Genomic DNA, 15,925 nt, shown 5'->3' on the forward strand with positions numbered 1-15,925 from the left:
GGCGGCCGCTGGAAGGCTCCCTGTCAGTCAAGCGGCCGAGCTGAAAAGAAGGCGAGCGAGGGAGAAGGATGGAGAACAGCTTTCCCGGGGGAGGGGGCGGCTGTTGTCGCTGCCAGCCTCGCAGCCCTTCCCGGGGGGCATCTGCAGAGACGGGGTGGGGGGAAGGCGGGAGCAGTTTTGCACCACAGACCTTCCCGCATCAGGGGGGAAGCGGCTGGGGGGGGGGGGGCGGCTCCTCTCCTGCCCGCTCATCACCTGTCCCCCCCTACACACCCACACACTCAGCGGCGACGGCGGGAGCTCGGCGGCCGCTCTGTCTGGCGAGACCGCCGAGCTGAGGGGTCCGTGCCTCCGGGGGAGGGCAGGCAGGGCGCTGTGGCGGTCTGCGTTTACGTGTTGGCCGGGGGCTGCGGGGGCGGCGCAGCCGGTGGAGGGGGACTGCCTGCCCCTGCTGCTCACCGGAGGGCGAGCCCGGTGTGTGTCAATGGCGGGGGCGGGGTATGTGGGGCGGCGGGTCCCCCTCAGCTCTCCCCGGGGCTGGGGAACTTCCTGGGGCTGAGAGGCGCTTGCGTAGTCCCGACACCAACCGCACCACGGGGGGAGTGGGGTGGTGGTGAAGGGGGTTTGAGGAGAGGCGCGGGGCAAGTTGTAACGGTTTTAACGGTCGTAACGGTTTCGGGCGGGGGGAATGGTGGGACCGGCCGGCGCGCGCGCCCCGCAGCGGGCTGAGGCGAGCAGGGCGCTCGGTAGCGGGGGGGGTGCGGGCGGCTGCCAGCGGCGGGAGCGGGGGCGCCGGTGCAGTGCGCAGCCGGGCTGGGGGCTCGGCAGCGGCGGAGAGGCGCGGCGTGTGAAGGCCCGCTGCCCCCCCGCCGCGCCGCAGCGGGCGGCTCTGCTTTTGTGCTCCCTCCGCACCTGAGCGCCAGGCTGGGAGGGACGGCGCAGGTGGGGGCGGGCGCGGTAGGCAGCGGCGGCGGATCCCCGGAGCCAGGGAGGGGAGGTAAGGCTATGCCGTGCTGCGGCGGCCGCTCCCGGGGCTGCGGGTGGCGGCTGCACGCCGGGGGCTGCGCCTTCGGCCGGCGGCGGGGGCAGCGGGCAGGGCAGGTCCCTTGTTTGGCTTTTCCTGCAGGCGCTTCCTATCTCGTCCTGCTGCACAGAGATGCAGCAGCCCGGTGCGCTGGGGAAGGACGGTGCTCGGAGGTGGGCAAGCCGCGTCAGCCCGGCCGATGCGCGTAGGGCCTGCTGGGCGAGGGGCTGGGGAGGCGGGGGGGGGAGCAGCCGGCGGTGCGTGCCCGCTCCCTCCGTCTCTACGCAGCCGCCTGTGAAGCAGCAAGGAGCGCTGAGGGCGGCCGGCAGCCCGTCTCCTCCGGCGCCGCTGGCACCCCCGAGGTGCCCGCTCCCCCCGCTGCCCACTGCCAGCCGGTCGCAGGGCCCGGGGCGTGGTGCGGCGTGCAGAAGGTTGGGTCCTCGCAAAACGAATTTTCCCTGTTTTCCCCAGCCGAAGGACACGCCAAGATAGGCGAAGCAGACGCTAGTGGATGCGCTTAGCGGATCTCGGTTGGGAAGGATGTGGGGGAAGCTGCTTTCAAACCGGTGGTCGGTAGTTAACTACTGGCTGCAGTTAAAATTTTAGCAGCAGCAACAGCTTTGCGATGCTTTCCGGGAATATTGCTGCCTTTGAGCTGATGTGACAGGCAGCCTGTGGTGCGCTGCCACTTTCTACTAGATGGCAGTGCTGAGAGCAGGATAGTTGGCGTTGTAGGTAAAGTGTTAGGAAGCTGGAGACTTATGTGCAGCTGGATTTTGGTGGAGTTACGGGTGGAACAGAAGAGGCTTCACATATGCCCTGTGAGCTTCTTTGCAATTCAGAGGATTTTTTCAAACTCTGCATATGGTTATCTTGTTATGCAATTGCGTTTCAGTGAGGCTGTGATTCTTACATTATATTTGGAAAGGAAAAACAAATTTAGTAGGTTAAGCCTTGGTATTGCAGCATTATTTACAAAGTTTCTGAGGTTTGGATCCAGCTCCACTGGCTGCCACCTGGTTGGCAAAGATTTACAGCTGAGGATCAGATTCTGTGCTTGTGTTAGAGCATTAAATTACTTATTCAGAAGAAATGTGGCTGCTTTACCCTCTTTATTTCATGAGTGTTGTATGTGCTGAGGAAGCAATTTTTTGGTTTGATCACAGTGTTTTGTTAGGCAGTTTGAGATAGCTCTTTTGTTGTATAAATTACAGTTATCAGATCGAGTTCAAATCTTGGATAGACCCAGAGCTCACATTGATTTCAGCAGAAGTCATGTGGTGCTTGACAGAATTTTACTGTGTGGAATATCTGAAGTAAAAAATTTACTCTCTGCTTGCCCTACACTTGTTTTCCAATTTGTTCCTTCGGAGTAGCAGAATGTAGTGCTTTTGCCAATGTTTTCATTGATAGATTTGAATTAGCGTTGTGTATCTGGAGCCAAGGATTGTTCAGGGGCTGAATATGTGCCCATTGAGAGAGAGAAAATTTAGCCTGTTGACTTGAATGTGAATAAAATGGACACCAGAACTCTTATTTGACATTTGCATAAAATGAGTCCCAGTGTTTTCAGTAGGTATGTGCAGGAAGGTAAGCACATCATGTTCACTTGTTTAATTCATTTTGTTATAATTGAATAGGCATTATTCTTTGTAGTATTTTGTCGTTGGTTTGGGGGGGGGGTTACTTCTCATTTAGCATTATCATTGTGGTTTAAGGGCTAAGCTTTAAAATGTTTGTCACTCCACTGCAGAGAAAGTTGCCAACTGGATGTCACGCATGTAAAACTAGAACAAGAGCCTTTAAATAGCAAGACAATCAATTTAGTAACAATTTAGCATGATAAATGGTAGAATACACAACAAGAATGCAAACCTGAATGATTATAGCATGTATCTTTTGATATTAATATTGATAAAGTACAAAGCAGAAAAGCAAATAAACACATTCAGCTTTTAAGTACCTAAACTGGTTTGAAATGGAAGTGCTGTTTTCTGTTATGCAGTTTATGTCTTAAAAAGGGGGGGTAGAAAAGTTATTTATGAGCATTTATTTTGTTTTCTGGATCTCAAAATTCCATTATGTAGCAGGATGCTTTCCAGTATCTGCTTTCTCAGTATCTGGAAAGGCGGATGTTGCTGCAGCAGGAAGAATTACACTGATTTGCAGCACAGGAGGGGAAAAAAAAAAAAAAATTCTGTTCTGACTTTCTGCCTCAATCAGCCATTTAGCTCTGGTTTGGGCTTGTCAACAGAAGAGATGAGATAGGGAAGTTAAGTTTGTTCAACAAAGGGAGTGAGGTTAATGTACAAATTAAGAAATTTCTGTTTCTAGAATAAAATGAGTAAATTTGCCTAATGGACTACGTTAGAGAATTCCACTTGCTTGGCTTTACCTCACAATTGTCCATAAACAAACCCTTGCCAAAAGTCAGGGAGTTTTCCTAGGTTTTGTTGGTTGTTAGTTGCTTAACTAGATCACTCTGTCCTGTGGGATGTTGAGTCAAAAGGCAGAAGAGGTGGTGGAGACTAGAGCCCTGTAGGCTTTTGTAGAAGAAGCTTTCCAAATTGTAGCTCTTTAAAAGGTGCATGACAGAATCCCATGTTTATTAAAATCACTGAGAATTTTGCTATCACAGTTCTCTTTCAGTTCGCTTCATATTCTATGTAAACCACGGCAAAGTGTGACTGATGGGACCCAAGATTCAACCTATGCTAGGGCGTGGGTTCTTGGTTTAAGCTGATGCTTTAAAGAGTTTTAGTTTTCAGATATAAAGCGTTTCTACTTTAGAGGATATTTGAGACTCCCTGCAAACAAAACATGCAAGTGAAAGTTAAGAACTGAAGAGCTGATCTGTACTAAAACATCTTTAGCAGAATAAGGCCAGAAGAGATGCAGAGTATGTGTATGCTATATGTATGTGTGCTACCACAGAGTAAGCGAGCCATGATATTCAAGAAAGACAAGGGTTTTGAATTTCTCTGGAAGGTGACAGGATTTTTTTATCTCAATATGGAGCTCAGGCACAGTAATTCTTTATTGGCTCTTTTCAGACTCCTCCCTTAATGGTACAGAACCAACTTGACCTGTGATTTTGAGCAACATTTTAAAGAGCTAGCATGGTTATAATTTGCATGTTAGAAGTCAGATTCAAGCTCCTGCGTTGTAAGACTCCTGATTTGTGACCAGCTAGAATTACAGTAAGTGGTTCTCTATATTCTTGGTTTGTGTCTTTTTTTCCTCTTAGTCCTTCCTTGCTTGGTGATCTGCTTGCTGCATGTAACTTGACTGCTAACCTGTTTGGGGCAAGAGCAGCCTTTCATAACTTGTTTCAATGGTGCTCAAATCCTGTTCACAGCTCTAAGAGACTCGTGTAGTAGAAAGTAACAGTCTGACCCTGGTTTAAGGTCAAGGGTAGCTGCCCAAAATATTTAGTATTTTTAAGAGGTGGACCTCTAGCATACCCCCCCCCCCCGTTTCTTGTTTTCTTTGTGATTCCGTATCATAACTAGTTTCATTCTGTGTTTTACTACTGTGCTTATGGGTATAGCAGCTAGCTAGTGCAACCTTCTGCATTTTTATAGCAATGCTGACCTGTGGACACAACTGCATGTGTTATTGGGAACTCTTGGTTTTGACACAAACTCACCCTTCAGGTGTAAACAACTCACTTAAGTTACAGGTAGATTCTGATCTCCCTCATCTATCATCAGATAAACACCTTCAGACTAGCCTTGTCAATCACTGCAGTATAATAAAGTCATTTAGACCATCTTTTCTGAAAGAATTGAATATATGATGCTGGGTTCAAGTAGCAATGTGTGCTATAGAGAGTGACAACTGCATGTAATATCTTTTATGTGCATGAATTTGTTTAGGATGATACCTATCTTCATAACCCTGTGTGTGCAAGCTTAGTACTTCTGATGTGCCAGAGGTTCAGACAGGTTTTGAAAGCTTCAATGAAAAGTTACTTATAGCTGCAGTGTGCAGAGCCTACTCGCTAGTTTTGCCTGCTGTCACGCACACAGCTAACCTGTCACTATCCAAACTGATGTCTGTGTGCGTACACCACTTCATCAAACTGCATAAGCTACGACACAGCAAGTCTTAATTACACTGCTTTTTTAAATCATTCAAATGTTGTAATTCATATATCACTAGAATTGTTCTACTGCTCATTTGTCCACAGATCGTGTTTCATTAAAAGTGCTGATGAGCACCCAGGACTCTGAAGACAGCAGTTTTGTGCAAGATAAGAATGTTCCTTAAAGAAGCTGATGGAGGATAGAGCTCCAGAGTTCTTGGCAGACACTGACAGCGTAAGATGGCACCGTAGTCTAGTCTGAAATTGTAAGTCTTAAGGAGGACTGAATGTCCTTGACTTTACAAGAAGTTATTGCACTGAAGAAACTTAATAGTGGCCTAGAGTCTGCTTTCAGGACCTGTGTAGATGTGTTTTTTCTGTTCAGTTACACTAATATGGCTACGGAGCAACTAGGTTTTCTCTACATGTGAGTGTGAATTGAATCCTTCTGCATTTCAGGAAGTAATTTTATTTACCCTGGTGAACCTGAGATCTGCACCCATCATTTCTGAACTACTTTGTTTCTAGAACTGCTAGGAAATACAGGAAATGGATGGTGTAAGCTTTCCAGCGTGACTGAAACTACTGGTTCCAAAGGACTCTCCATTTTGAAAGCTGTGTGTTCCAAAGATGTTAGTTCATTTGCAGAATGCTGTTTGAAACCTGCAGTTGACAAGGGTCATGAAATCACTGATGTCATGAAATATGCAAAATATTTCATATGAATGATGTCCATAGCCTTGCAAAGTCTTTTTTTATCACTGAGGCTTTTTGCAGTATAGAGTCCTGTCAGTAGGGAACAGGTTACAAGTCTGTAAAAAGGGCTCTGCAGGGGGCTAGGACACTAACACTGTGTATTATGCCTTGAAATACCTCACACAGTTGTAACTCCAATATTAAATACAAAAATAACGCTATACTTGGCAGATATAAGATTGATAACTGCTCCAATGTTAGTGGATATTTTAGTGGACAAATCCAGTGGACTTAGATTTTTCCATTTCAAAAAGTTGAAGAATCTTATCTCCAGCTTCCATTTCCTTTCACGTTTATTACACAGTTCTTGTAAGAAACACTAAATGCAGAAAGCAATCTTTCAAAGTATCTTTCTGTTTGTAAGTAGGCAGTGATCAAATCCTGTCTTTCATTCCTATGTGACCCTGAGAGATGCCGGAGATGGATGTATTTCATTGGGAAATGGAGCGCTAATCTACACATGAAAATTTGCTAACATTAGTGTACCAAGCTTATTTTCCACATGTGCACACCTCTTACAGAATTAGACTGTGAACATGGGAATGTGTATACCTAAATATTCAGGATGGCTATTCTAGTAGGTAGCCATGTGTAGACAGACTCTTAGATGTAAATTACTATTGCAGAAGTTGGTGAAATCACATCTAAACCTGAAAGAGAATAAAGCAACAAAAGGATCCCAATAACAATGCAAGTTGAAGTGTAACAAAAGCACAAAGATCTTCAAAGTACACGTGCTTTGGTAAAGATAAGTATTTTCATCTGTAAACCCAATATGAGAAGTAAAGGTTAAATGTCCTCTTAGATATCCACTCCTTTGTTCTGTATCTGTATAGTGAACTTAATACTTTCTGTTTAGAAGAATACTTTCTATTTAGAGTTGTAGCTGTTTATTCAAGTAATGATGGATCTTGTATTACTAGTGCGGCAGAGAAGTGACTCTGCTTCTTGAAATGCATGTTTACTGAAATCACAGTTATACCTAGAAATCACAATCTCCCTAGATCCTGTGAGTTCTGTGTGTCTGGAGATGTATACCCTTTACTCAAATGCAAGGGGTACAGGTAAAGATAACTTGCATTATGTGTCATTAAGAATTAGATGTTGAAAAATGGTGTAAGAATACCACTAGTCTGTAAACTTAAGTCAGTAAAGTATAAAATTGTTTGAAATAAGTGGCAAAGGAGCAGGCATGGGACAGTGAGGGCTGTTGATGCATGCAAAGCAGCAAACACTATGCTTGAAGGGAATTATCCTTTCAGAAAAAAAGTTGTAAATTAATTGAAGGAATTTTGGTAAAAATCAGTAAGTATTTTAGATTTTCTTTGTAATACATGAGTTGTAAGTTACGTTTTTCATGTCAAGCTCCTAAGTATTTGACAGTGGAGTATTTGCACTGTGGGACCATATCAGCCTATGAAATCATTGCAAATGAGAGTCAAAAGAAGTATTCCAACAAATTCAGTGTTGGCCTGTGAGTTAAAACATACTCTAAAATTGTGATTGAAGTTGAATTTAAATTGAAAATCTTTTAGAAAAGAATATTTTTATTGAGGAGATATAATTTGGAATGTTGTGATTACCTTCAGTCATGTCATCTATACTTCCTTTTGGGTCTCTCTTTTTTTTTTTTTTTTTTTTTTTTTTTTTGAAACCTGCCTATATTGTTTCTGACATTCTTAGAAGCAGAAACTTGAAACTTTCACATCCTTAAAGATTCAATCAAAGCTTACAGGACCATTTGTATTTACTAATATTAACTTTGTGCATACCTTCTTTTATTATCGAAACTACAGCACACTACTTATGTTACTGTTTAATGTATAGTTTAATTCTCTGCTGATTTCACCTCTTAGCAGAGGCAGCTTAGATGAATTTAGATGATGAATTCGTTTGGATGAATGCATACCTCACTTCCAAAATGAAGTTGTATCTCATTTTTTCCCCTAATTCCACACCCCAGAAAGTAGCAATCCTTGTGGTTTCTACCCTGAGACACAAACATTTCCTTTTTCCCTGTGGATAGTTGCTACTCCCCTTCAGTGGGAGAGCATACCCTGTAACATCAGCGGTATCATAAGCCTCTAATGGTATCTTAGAGTTTGTTAGGAAATACGAATGCTGGCATTTTGTAAAGACACAGAGAGCTTTTTCAGATATCATTGAATAACCACAACTATTGAAAAAAGCTCAGAATTTTGCATGATGAGGGTATTTGTTCTGAACTGTGTCTCTCAGGTGCTATAAATAATAACTATTTTCATAATAGGTGACTTGCAGTCTGTAAAAGCAGGTCATTCCAATTACTACCTTCTTTCTCTTCCTGCTGCTTCAATGGCAGGAGATTTTTAGCAACTAACAGCATTGCAGACTTTTTTTTTTAGGTGGAGGTGAATACTTTATGAATGTGAGGTAAGGGGAAGGCTCCATTGGACTATAACAAGCTTTGGATCCTTTTGGAAGGCAGGATTCAAAAAGCTGAGGTGGGCTAAACCAACAGTAATTAGCTTTTTTTTCTTTTTTTTTTTTCCTTTTTTTTTTTATTGGCAGACAGATACTTACCTCATTTCAGTCTTAAAGAAGGGTTGTTTTTTGTGGCCCCATTCCTGCCTCCCACGAGCTTGGCAGGACCACAGCTTTACTTCACATGTGTAGAATGACAGTTGTAAGTGAATGGTAAGGAGATGGGGAGAGGAGGAGTTGAGAAAAGCATGGGGGAGCAGAACAATCTATTGAACCTGCTCACTGATCCTAGCTGGTCTTTGAAAATTGGGCTGTCACAAGCAGTCTGTGGGTTGTAGGTTTACAGTTGTCATGTGCAGCTGTGGTGACAACACACAAACACCAGAAGCTTTTTCACACAGCCACTCTGGAGACCTATTCTTACAATTCTGCTATTGAGTAGCTACCTACTCAAAAGGCAGGCAGCTGGATCTCCCTGGATGCATTCCATGTGTTTCTCAATCACTAATGAAATTTTACATCTCCTAGTGGTGCCTTGGACTTGACCAAAATTTGGGCTATTTAAAATACAGGCATATACTCCCATAAAATAATAAGGCAGGCAGACTATTGCAGGCCTGCTAGTGGCAGTGAGAATCCTTATGGGCTTGAGGTTTCATTTTTCTCCACTCTTGCAAGATTTAGGTCATACTGTTTAGGTCAGGACACTTAGAAGCAAGCTAGGCATCTTGATTTAGCTTCTGTAAGAGAGTACTTGTTTTGCCAAAGATGTTATTTGAAGCATTCCCTTGGATATATGATACCACTTTTGAATTTACTGTCAGTTGACTGAATTACTCTTGCCTCTTGGTTTTGGGGGTTTTGTTTGTCTGTTTTTAATACAGGTAAATAAAATATGCTTAATATTTTTTCCTAGCATCATCCAGAGATTCTGGGAGAGGGAATCCATTTTATTGATCACACTATACTTTTTTCTGATGGTTCTGCAGAGCCATTTTTACTTTTAGGAACAGAGACTTGCTGCTTCCTTCTTGTATCTTGACTTGTTGAGTATGGCTAAATTTGTTTATTTTCTTTTCCATAACATCTTCCATTTGGTACTCCAACAGCATCTGTTCCCTCGTTTTCAGTCTCTGTGTGTATTACCAGCCTGGGGCTTGGCTGTAGCTGTCTCCTTTAGGAGCAGAGCCTCCTTTGCCAGTACAGATCATTGCCACCATTCCATTACACTGACCAAAGCATTTGCTCCTTAAGTTTGAGAATAGTAAGCCAGAGAGGTGGAATAATTTAAGTAGTTAGCTTGTTTCGGTCCTCTTCTAAACGTGGAAATCGGAGCCTGCAAACATTCGTAAGATGAAACATTGGCACAGGCATGATCATTTCTGTGAAACTGCAGATGTGACTACTTTGTTATGAAACTGCTGGGAGCTTCGTCAATTATTGTAACAAATCCTGTGACTAAAAAGCATGTAATGGCTATTTTATTCTGCTGGTAATTGCTTCTGCACTTCAGAGCCCGTTTAGAACGGCCACGTAATTAAAATAGTGAACATTCTTTTTTAAATTAGAGGGGGACTTCTCACATACTTACATGATGCCTGACTTGCACTGACATACAGAAGGAGTTGAGAGCTCAAATGCTGTGTGTATTTTAGCCCATTATTTATTGTCTTAATCCATGTTTTCAGACCCTTATGTGCTCTGTTCTTTGTGGTAAATTACTGCAAGCATGTGTAATACTCTCTGTGCTATGTAGGTTTTATAACATCTCTAGTTTCTTAATTATGTATTTTTTGCCTGAAGTAGACACTGCCATTTGTTCTTAACTTTTATCCATTTTGAACTTTAAGCATCATGTACAACAGTGTATCTTCTGAATTTTTTAGGAAAAAAACATTGTCCTTTTGAATTACCTATGCGCTCTCTGGCATTGTAAGCCCTCAAACTCCTGATTGGAAACACTGTAGATCTTGCTACTGAATATGGTTTTGGCCATTTGCTGCAGTTCTGCGTGTTGCCAGTGGGCAGCAGATCACAAATGGACATTCAGTGCTCTAAAGTTCTGTAGTGATGCTAGATAATGAGAGAACCAGCAATTAAGCAACAGTATGTTTTATCTGCAGTGTATTCTGTGCAGCTCAGAACATCAGTTTTCAGTCTGTTATCCCTGAGTGGATTAGATTATGCTATATTAGCTTGCATTAGATTAAATTGAGAACTGTTGCTTTGTGTTAGTCCTGGGCATGACTTCAATGTTACGTAAAAATTTTTTTAACCCAAAAAATTGTGCCAGTGGTAAGATACTCATTCAGGCATGGTGCTGGTTCCTGTGTTTGGACAGAGGAGACCATTACCTGTGTACCCAGGATTTAGAAAAAGATTATCTTGTGCTTGGCAAGCTTGCTTAAAAGTCAGGTCCTGCTAACACTGTCTGTGGCTTTACTGGGTTCTGTCACAGTCTGCTGGCATTTATCTCGTGGCCTGGGATTTGTAAAGCTGTGCCTGTGAGATTGCTGATTACATGGGGAAGAGAAGGCAGTCCAAAGCTAGCTGGAATAGTGTCTGCTGTCATTTGGGAATTTGCTTTATAAAAGCATCCCACTTACTCCCTTGGTTATTGATACTGAACGGAAGTAGAAGTTGAGAGCATATCTCTAAGTTGATTTACTGTCCTTGAAACTGGATGTTTATTCCAGTTTGGAATACAGAGTTTCCTATCTATATCTAAAAGCTTTTCTTCCTTCCTTTCTTCAGCCCATACCAATCTCTGCTGCTCTGTGCATGGCTCTCATCCTTTCCATCTGTGTCTGTCACCTCTCCAGCCCAAGTGTCATCTCCTCTAGCTATGTATTTCTCTCTCTCGCTAAAAGAGCTGAGTAACCACCTGCCACAAAGGCTCCAAACCAAGGAACTGCAAACTGCCCTCTTTGTCCACTACATCCTCTCAGATTAGCAGCTTCTGTTTGATGTTGTCCAAGTATGAAAGAAGCAGCTTTTCCCCAGAAGCTATAGAGTCCCTTGTTTCTAAGGGACTTTATCATGGATTGAAATGAGCTGATGGCCACTACTACAGGATATGTAAAGGAATCATTTGCTTCTGGGTTTTGTTCCTCTTTTGCAACTGACATTTTTCTATGGACATCATGCTCTCTGATTCTGAGAACACAGCAGGTATTTGGAAATACCATCTTGAAACCAGTATTGGTCCTGGAAAATGCCACATTAATCCATCTAGCCATTTCTAGGCCATTTCCTGAAATACTGAACTTACGCACTGCATCTACCTGCTTGTGACCGCCAACTTTCATCTTCAGTTGCTGCATGATTTTAGGAGCTGATGCTTCGTAAGTTACCAGAGGTAGAGATGAGCAGAAATCTGAGATCCTGCTAACATGTCAGACTACATAAAGCTTTGCTTGCTAGTTACTGTGATTTACATGATAGTGGTCCTTTGTCCTAGAGAAGCATTTTTTTTTTTTTTTCCCTGTTGTTCAATAACTGCTCTCAGACCTTAGATCAGTGTAAATTTTAAAGCTCCTCTACTGTGCTAATCTCTTATTACATCATTTTGGAGCTGTTAATTGATGATAATTCTGAATACTTAACCCATTTTGTTTGAGGATTTCTAAACCTTTTTCTGGCAGGCTCTTTCTCAGTGACACTGATGTGGGGAGTGTTTTGGGGGAAGCAAAGGGATTGAAACGCAAAAGAAGCTGTTTCTCTTCTGTGTCTTTTGTGTGCAGTAATGTAATGAAAAGCAAAGTCTGGAAAGGGTGAGAGTGTGATGGTTCCTATCCTCCTCTGCACCCACCAGGCATTCACATTTGAAGAATATGATGCAGAAGCAGAGTCCCATCTGCTGATGTTTCCCTTTGCGTGAGATAATCCCTTAAAGAAGGGGCCTTACATAAATGACTTTGCTGACCTGTGTTTCTGTGTATATGCCATATCATATCTGTGGGTGTGGTGTTAACTGCTGTACAGAAAAGGAAAAGCGAGAAATCAAGTCAGTGCTAGAGCTGGAGAAACCAAGCACCCCCTTTAGCTGTATGCAGATCGTTATTTCTAAGCAAGGTTTAACATCTTCACAAAACTTGGACCAAAATAACTTCAGAAGTTACCCCAAAATGAAGCTTAATTTCTCTTCATGTTGAACTTGATGGCGGAAATCGCCCAGATGGTGGAGGGAACAAGATCAGACTACATGGTGATGGCTTGCAGCTTGTGAAATTTCAAGGCCTGTCCACACAAGCATAGGTATTTTTTCTGTCTGAAAGTATCCTGATACTTTTCTGGGGGGCAAAAGCTACTATTCTGTTTTGACTTGAAGTGGTGTCTAGGGAGAGGAAAACGGTATTGGTAGCAGCTTCTTTTGCTTTGAGCATTACGTCTGTATACTCCCTAGAGAACTCATTAATTTTTAAGGCTGTGGCAACAATAGGCTAAATGGATACAGTATGATACACTGATGGTTTGAGGTGCTGCGTTCATCCTTTTGGGATAACCAGGTCTGGTCCCTTCAGTGATGTGTGGCACCCCAAGATCAATGGGGCAATTTAACCTGAGAAGGCAGCTATTTAGCAAACAGGAAGATCCCATTTGGTACAACGGTGGAAACAAGAAAACTGTTCTCTTTCTAGAGCATTGTCTGCTTTCTGATCAGATCCTTGTTAAGATCGACTTACAATGCTAATAAACTCAGCCTGTTGTAGAAAGGGACGAATTATGCAAGAAGGTCAGGCTTGCCATGGTTTATGCTGGGGAGACAGCAATGTGTGAAAGGCAAGGTTCTGAGTTACAGTACGATTTCTAATTGGTAATTGCTAGTCAGGATGAGTGTCTCAATTGTTGTCTTACAAGGTCTTAATGTTGTAAATGGATAAGCTTTTCAAACCTGGGTACGTTAAGGGTGGTCATATTTCATGTGCATGTATATATGGCCCTCTTGTAGCTTGTAGTGTCCAAATACTTAATGCAATTAAGTAAATTTAAGGCAATACTGCCTTAATGTGGGAAGTCTTATATCAGACAGGATAGGGAGCTCCTGAGTCCTGACCTAGGACCTGAGTTGTTATACCCAGCTTCCTCTCTAAGAAAAGTCATAGCAGACTGCCACTGCCTTTTGAGCTACAGCCCTGGACTCTTGAAGAAACATACTGCTTTCTCCATGGGTAGGTGCTCCAAAGGGGTAGTAATCAATGCTGAGCCGGCAAAGCCCAAGCAGGGGAGGCTGTGGTATGGCCCTGGGGCCCTGATATCTTTTTGCTGTCACCTGAACACACAGCCACAATGCATGGGGCAGGATAAAAGGAGGATCCTCCCATGACCTACTGCCAGTTGGCTGGGGTTCACAAGTGGGACAGACCTGGCTGCAGCCAAGGCCTGAGGCACTCTGAAGGCTGTTCTTGGGCACATGTGCACCTCCGAAGGTAACAGAAATATTGAAGGATACAGAGTGGGGTATCCCAGGACATTTAGATGCACTGGTGCCTGGACCTCAGGACAGCGAAGGATGGAGGTGGTCAGCAGATGGGCCTCCATTTAGTACTGAAACCACTTACTGGCTTTACTTTGACCTTACCATCCTTACTTTTAACATTACTGGCCTTACTTTAGTACTGAGACCACTTAGTGCAGACTTGGATGATCATGAAGTGCCTCTGTCTGCTCCGTCCACTTTCTTAACACTGTCCAATGCTGCTTCCCCTCCCCACTACTGCAATCCATTCCCAAGAATTAGAAGTCAGAGGCATGCACTCTGCTCCAGCTGATGGGGTTGGAAGCTGTAGGAGCTCCAGATTTGATATTATATATTTTCTAATTAAAGAAACAAGGCCAAGATACTGTGAAATACACCACATATAAACATCAAGGGGAGAGTAATGCTCCATCTAAAGCAAAGTATACTCTGTGCATAAAGCTCTTGTATATGCACTGTATATTTCATCATGTTTGGGAGTTTACAGTGCTTATCTTCCTGACCCTGGACTGTAGACATCATCAGCCCTGTGATGGAAGCGGGATCAAGCTCTCTAAACCAAGAATAATAGAGCAAGTACAGATGGACTGTGATCCAGACCCCAGAAACAGCTACGTGCTTTAATGCCCATTGATAAAAATGAGTACTTGGACACTGGTAATCCCTTGTTCTTTGGGGAGGATGCTAACCACCCATATGTCCCACTGAGATTAGAGTCAAGGGCATTTACCACCTCCAGGATTCAGCCTTAAATGCCTACCAAAACATTCTCTGCTTTTGGAACTTGAAATGGTTCCAACCCTTTTTTTTTTCTTTTTTCCCCCTTTTTTTTTTCCTTTGTATTTCCAAATTAAAACATGAAATCCAATCTACCCTGATACTAAGACTTTCTGCCCACCTCCCTCCCAGAGTCTGTCTTCCTGGACTGGAACCCTGTATATCATGTTTCAGTAAGTTTCAGGATTGCTTTGCTAACATATAATTAGGGATTTATAATCTAAATGCTGACACAGCCTTAACTAGCCTATTGCAAATGTGACACTATTCTTTAAGGACTCTCTAGGGTGCAGTATGCTCCTTGGTGGATTAGCTTCCTGGAAATTTAATGGCAATTTGCAAATTGGCATCCAATTTTGGTTTTAGTCTCTCTCTTGCTACTATACAAAGCAATTTTGATTCTGATAATGTGAGAGATTCTGTTTTACTTTGTTTTACTTTCATGCTGTACTTTAGGCAAGGGGATGAGTCAGCTGGGGAGATCCCGGAGAAACGGTGCAAAGGCAGATTGCTTTGTGTCCAGTTAGTCTTCTAGAAATTAAGCAGGATATTCATGCCCACCCCTCAGTAACCAGTTGAATTCCTGTCTGACCTGTTGGTGAAGCTCAGTTAAGTTCAGAAAAGGCACCTGAGATTTGTGGGTAATTCTAACTTTATTTGTGCCCAGTAATTTTATGGAGGTTGAGATAAGCATTATAGGGTGCTGTGGGATTTACTTGGTACATCTGGAGGCTAGATTATTTTTGCTTCATCTCAGAAAAATGTTGAATTGTTTTTATTTGTGGGATGCTACAATATTCTGTACTACTTACAGGTTATCCATATAACATCACTGAGCAGTAACTTCAATAACTTTCTAAACAACTTCATGTACAGACATACTCATTCTGGAATAGCTATTCTTAAAATACTCATCCTACTATACTGTGACATAACTTGTATCTGTAGACAAGTTCATAAAAGTTTAATAGTTTTGGGGAGGTCTAATTATAAGAATGAAACTGGCCTATGGAGAAGAAATTCTTTTGTGTAGAATTGCTTAGCTAAAATGTCATCTTTATAAAAGATAAGCATTTATTTAGCTGTTATATACTACCTTTCAAAGTGTGCCACCCTAAAAATTACTGGTTTGTTTTCAAGTTGTTCGTTGCCAAATACTTTCTGGCCACTTCATTTAAATAGTTAAGTGAGAACTAATCTTTCTTGTAAAAACCTGGCTGTTTATCTTTTTTTCTTTTTCTTTTTTTTTTAAGTAAGTAAATGAATTACTGGGTCCTTTAAAATGCTTCACTCTAAAATGAGTCTCCCTTTTCAAGCAATTTTATAGATTAAAAATATG

At 42.7% G+C, this 15,925-nt stretch overlaps 1 protein-coding gene across 7 annotated transcripts in view; it reads left to right on the forward strand.

Annotated features, from left to right (window-relative positions):
- The first annotated feature begins 292 nt into the window (after window positions 1-292).
- Window positions 293-15,925, forward strand: part of PTPN5 (protein tyrosine phosphatase non-receptor type 5) — an 86,872-nt gene continuing 71,239 nt past the window's right edge. For 2 of the 7 annotated variants that reach the window (XM_052811520.1, XM_052811521.1), the window contains exons 1-3: window positions 772-997; window positions 4,078-4,224; window positions 5,217-5,377. The gene's annotated coding sequence lies outside the window, so the exon portion shown is untranslated. Of the gene's footprint in view, window positions 475-770; window positions 998-1,076; window positions 1,198-3,228; window positions 4,225-5,216; window positions 5,378-15,925 lie in introns of those variants that run through there. The other 5 variants (XM_052811518.1, XM_052811515.1, XM_052811516.1 and 2 more) reach the window with 5 other exon arrangements.

The sequence above is a fragment of the Harpia harpyja genome, chromosome 16 (genome assembly GCF_026419915.1).
Source record: "Harpia harpyja isolate bHarHar1 chromosome 16, bHarHar1 primary haplotype, whole genome shotgun sequence".
NCBI lineage: Eukaryota > Metazoa > Chordata > Aves > Accipitriformes > Accipitridae > Harpia > Harpia harpyja.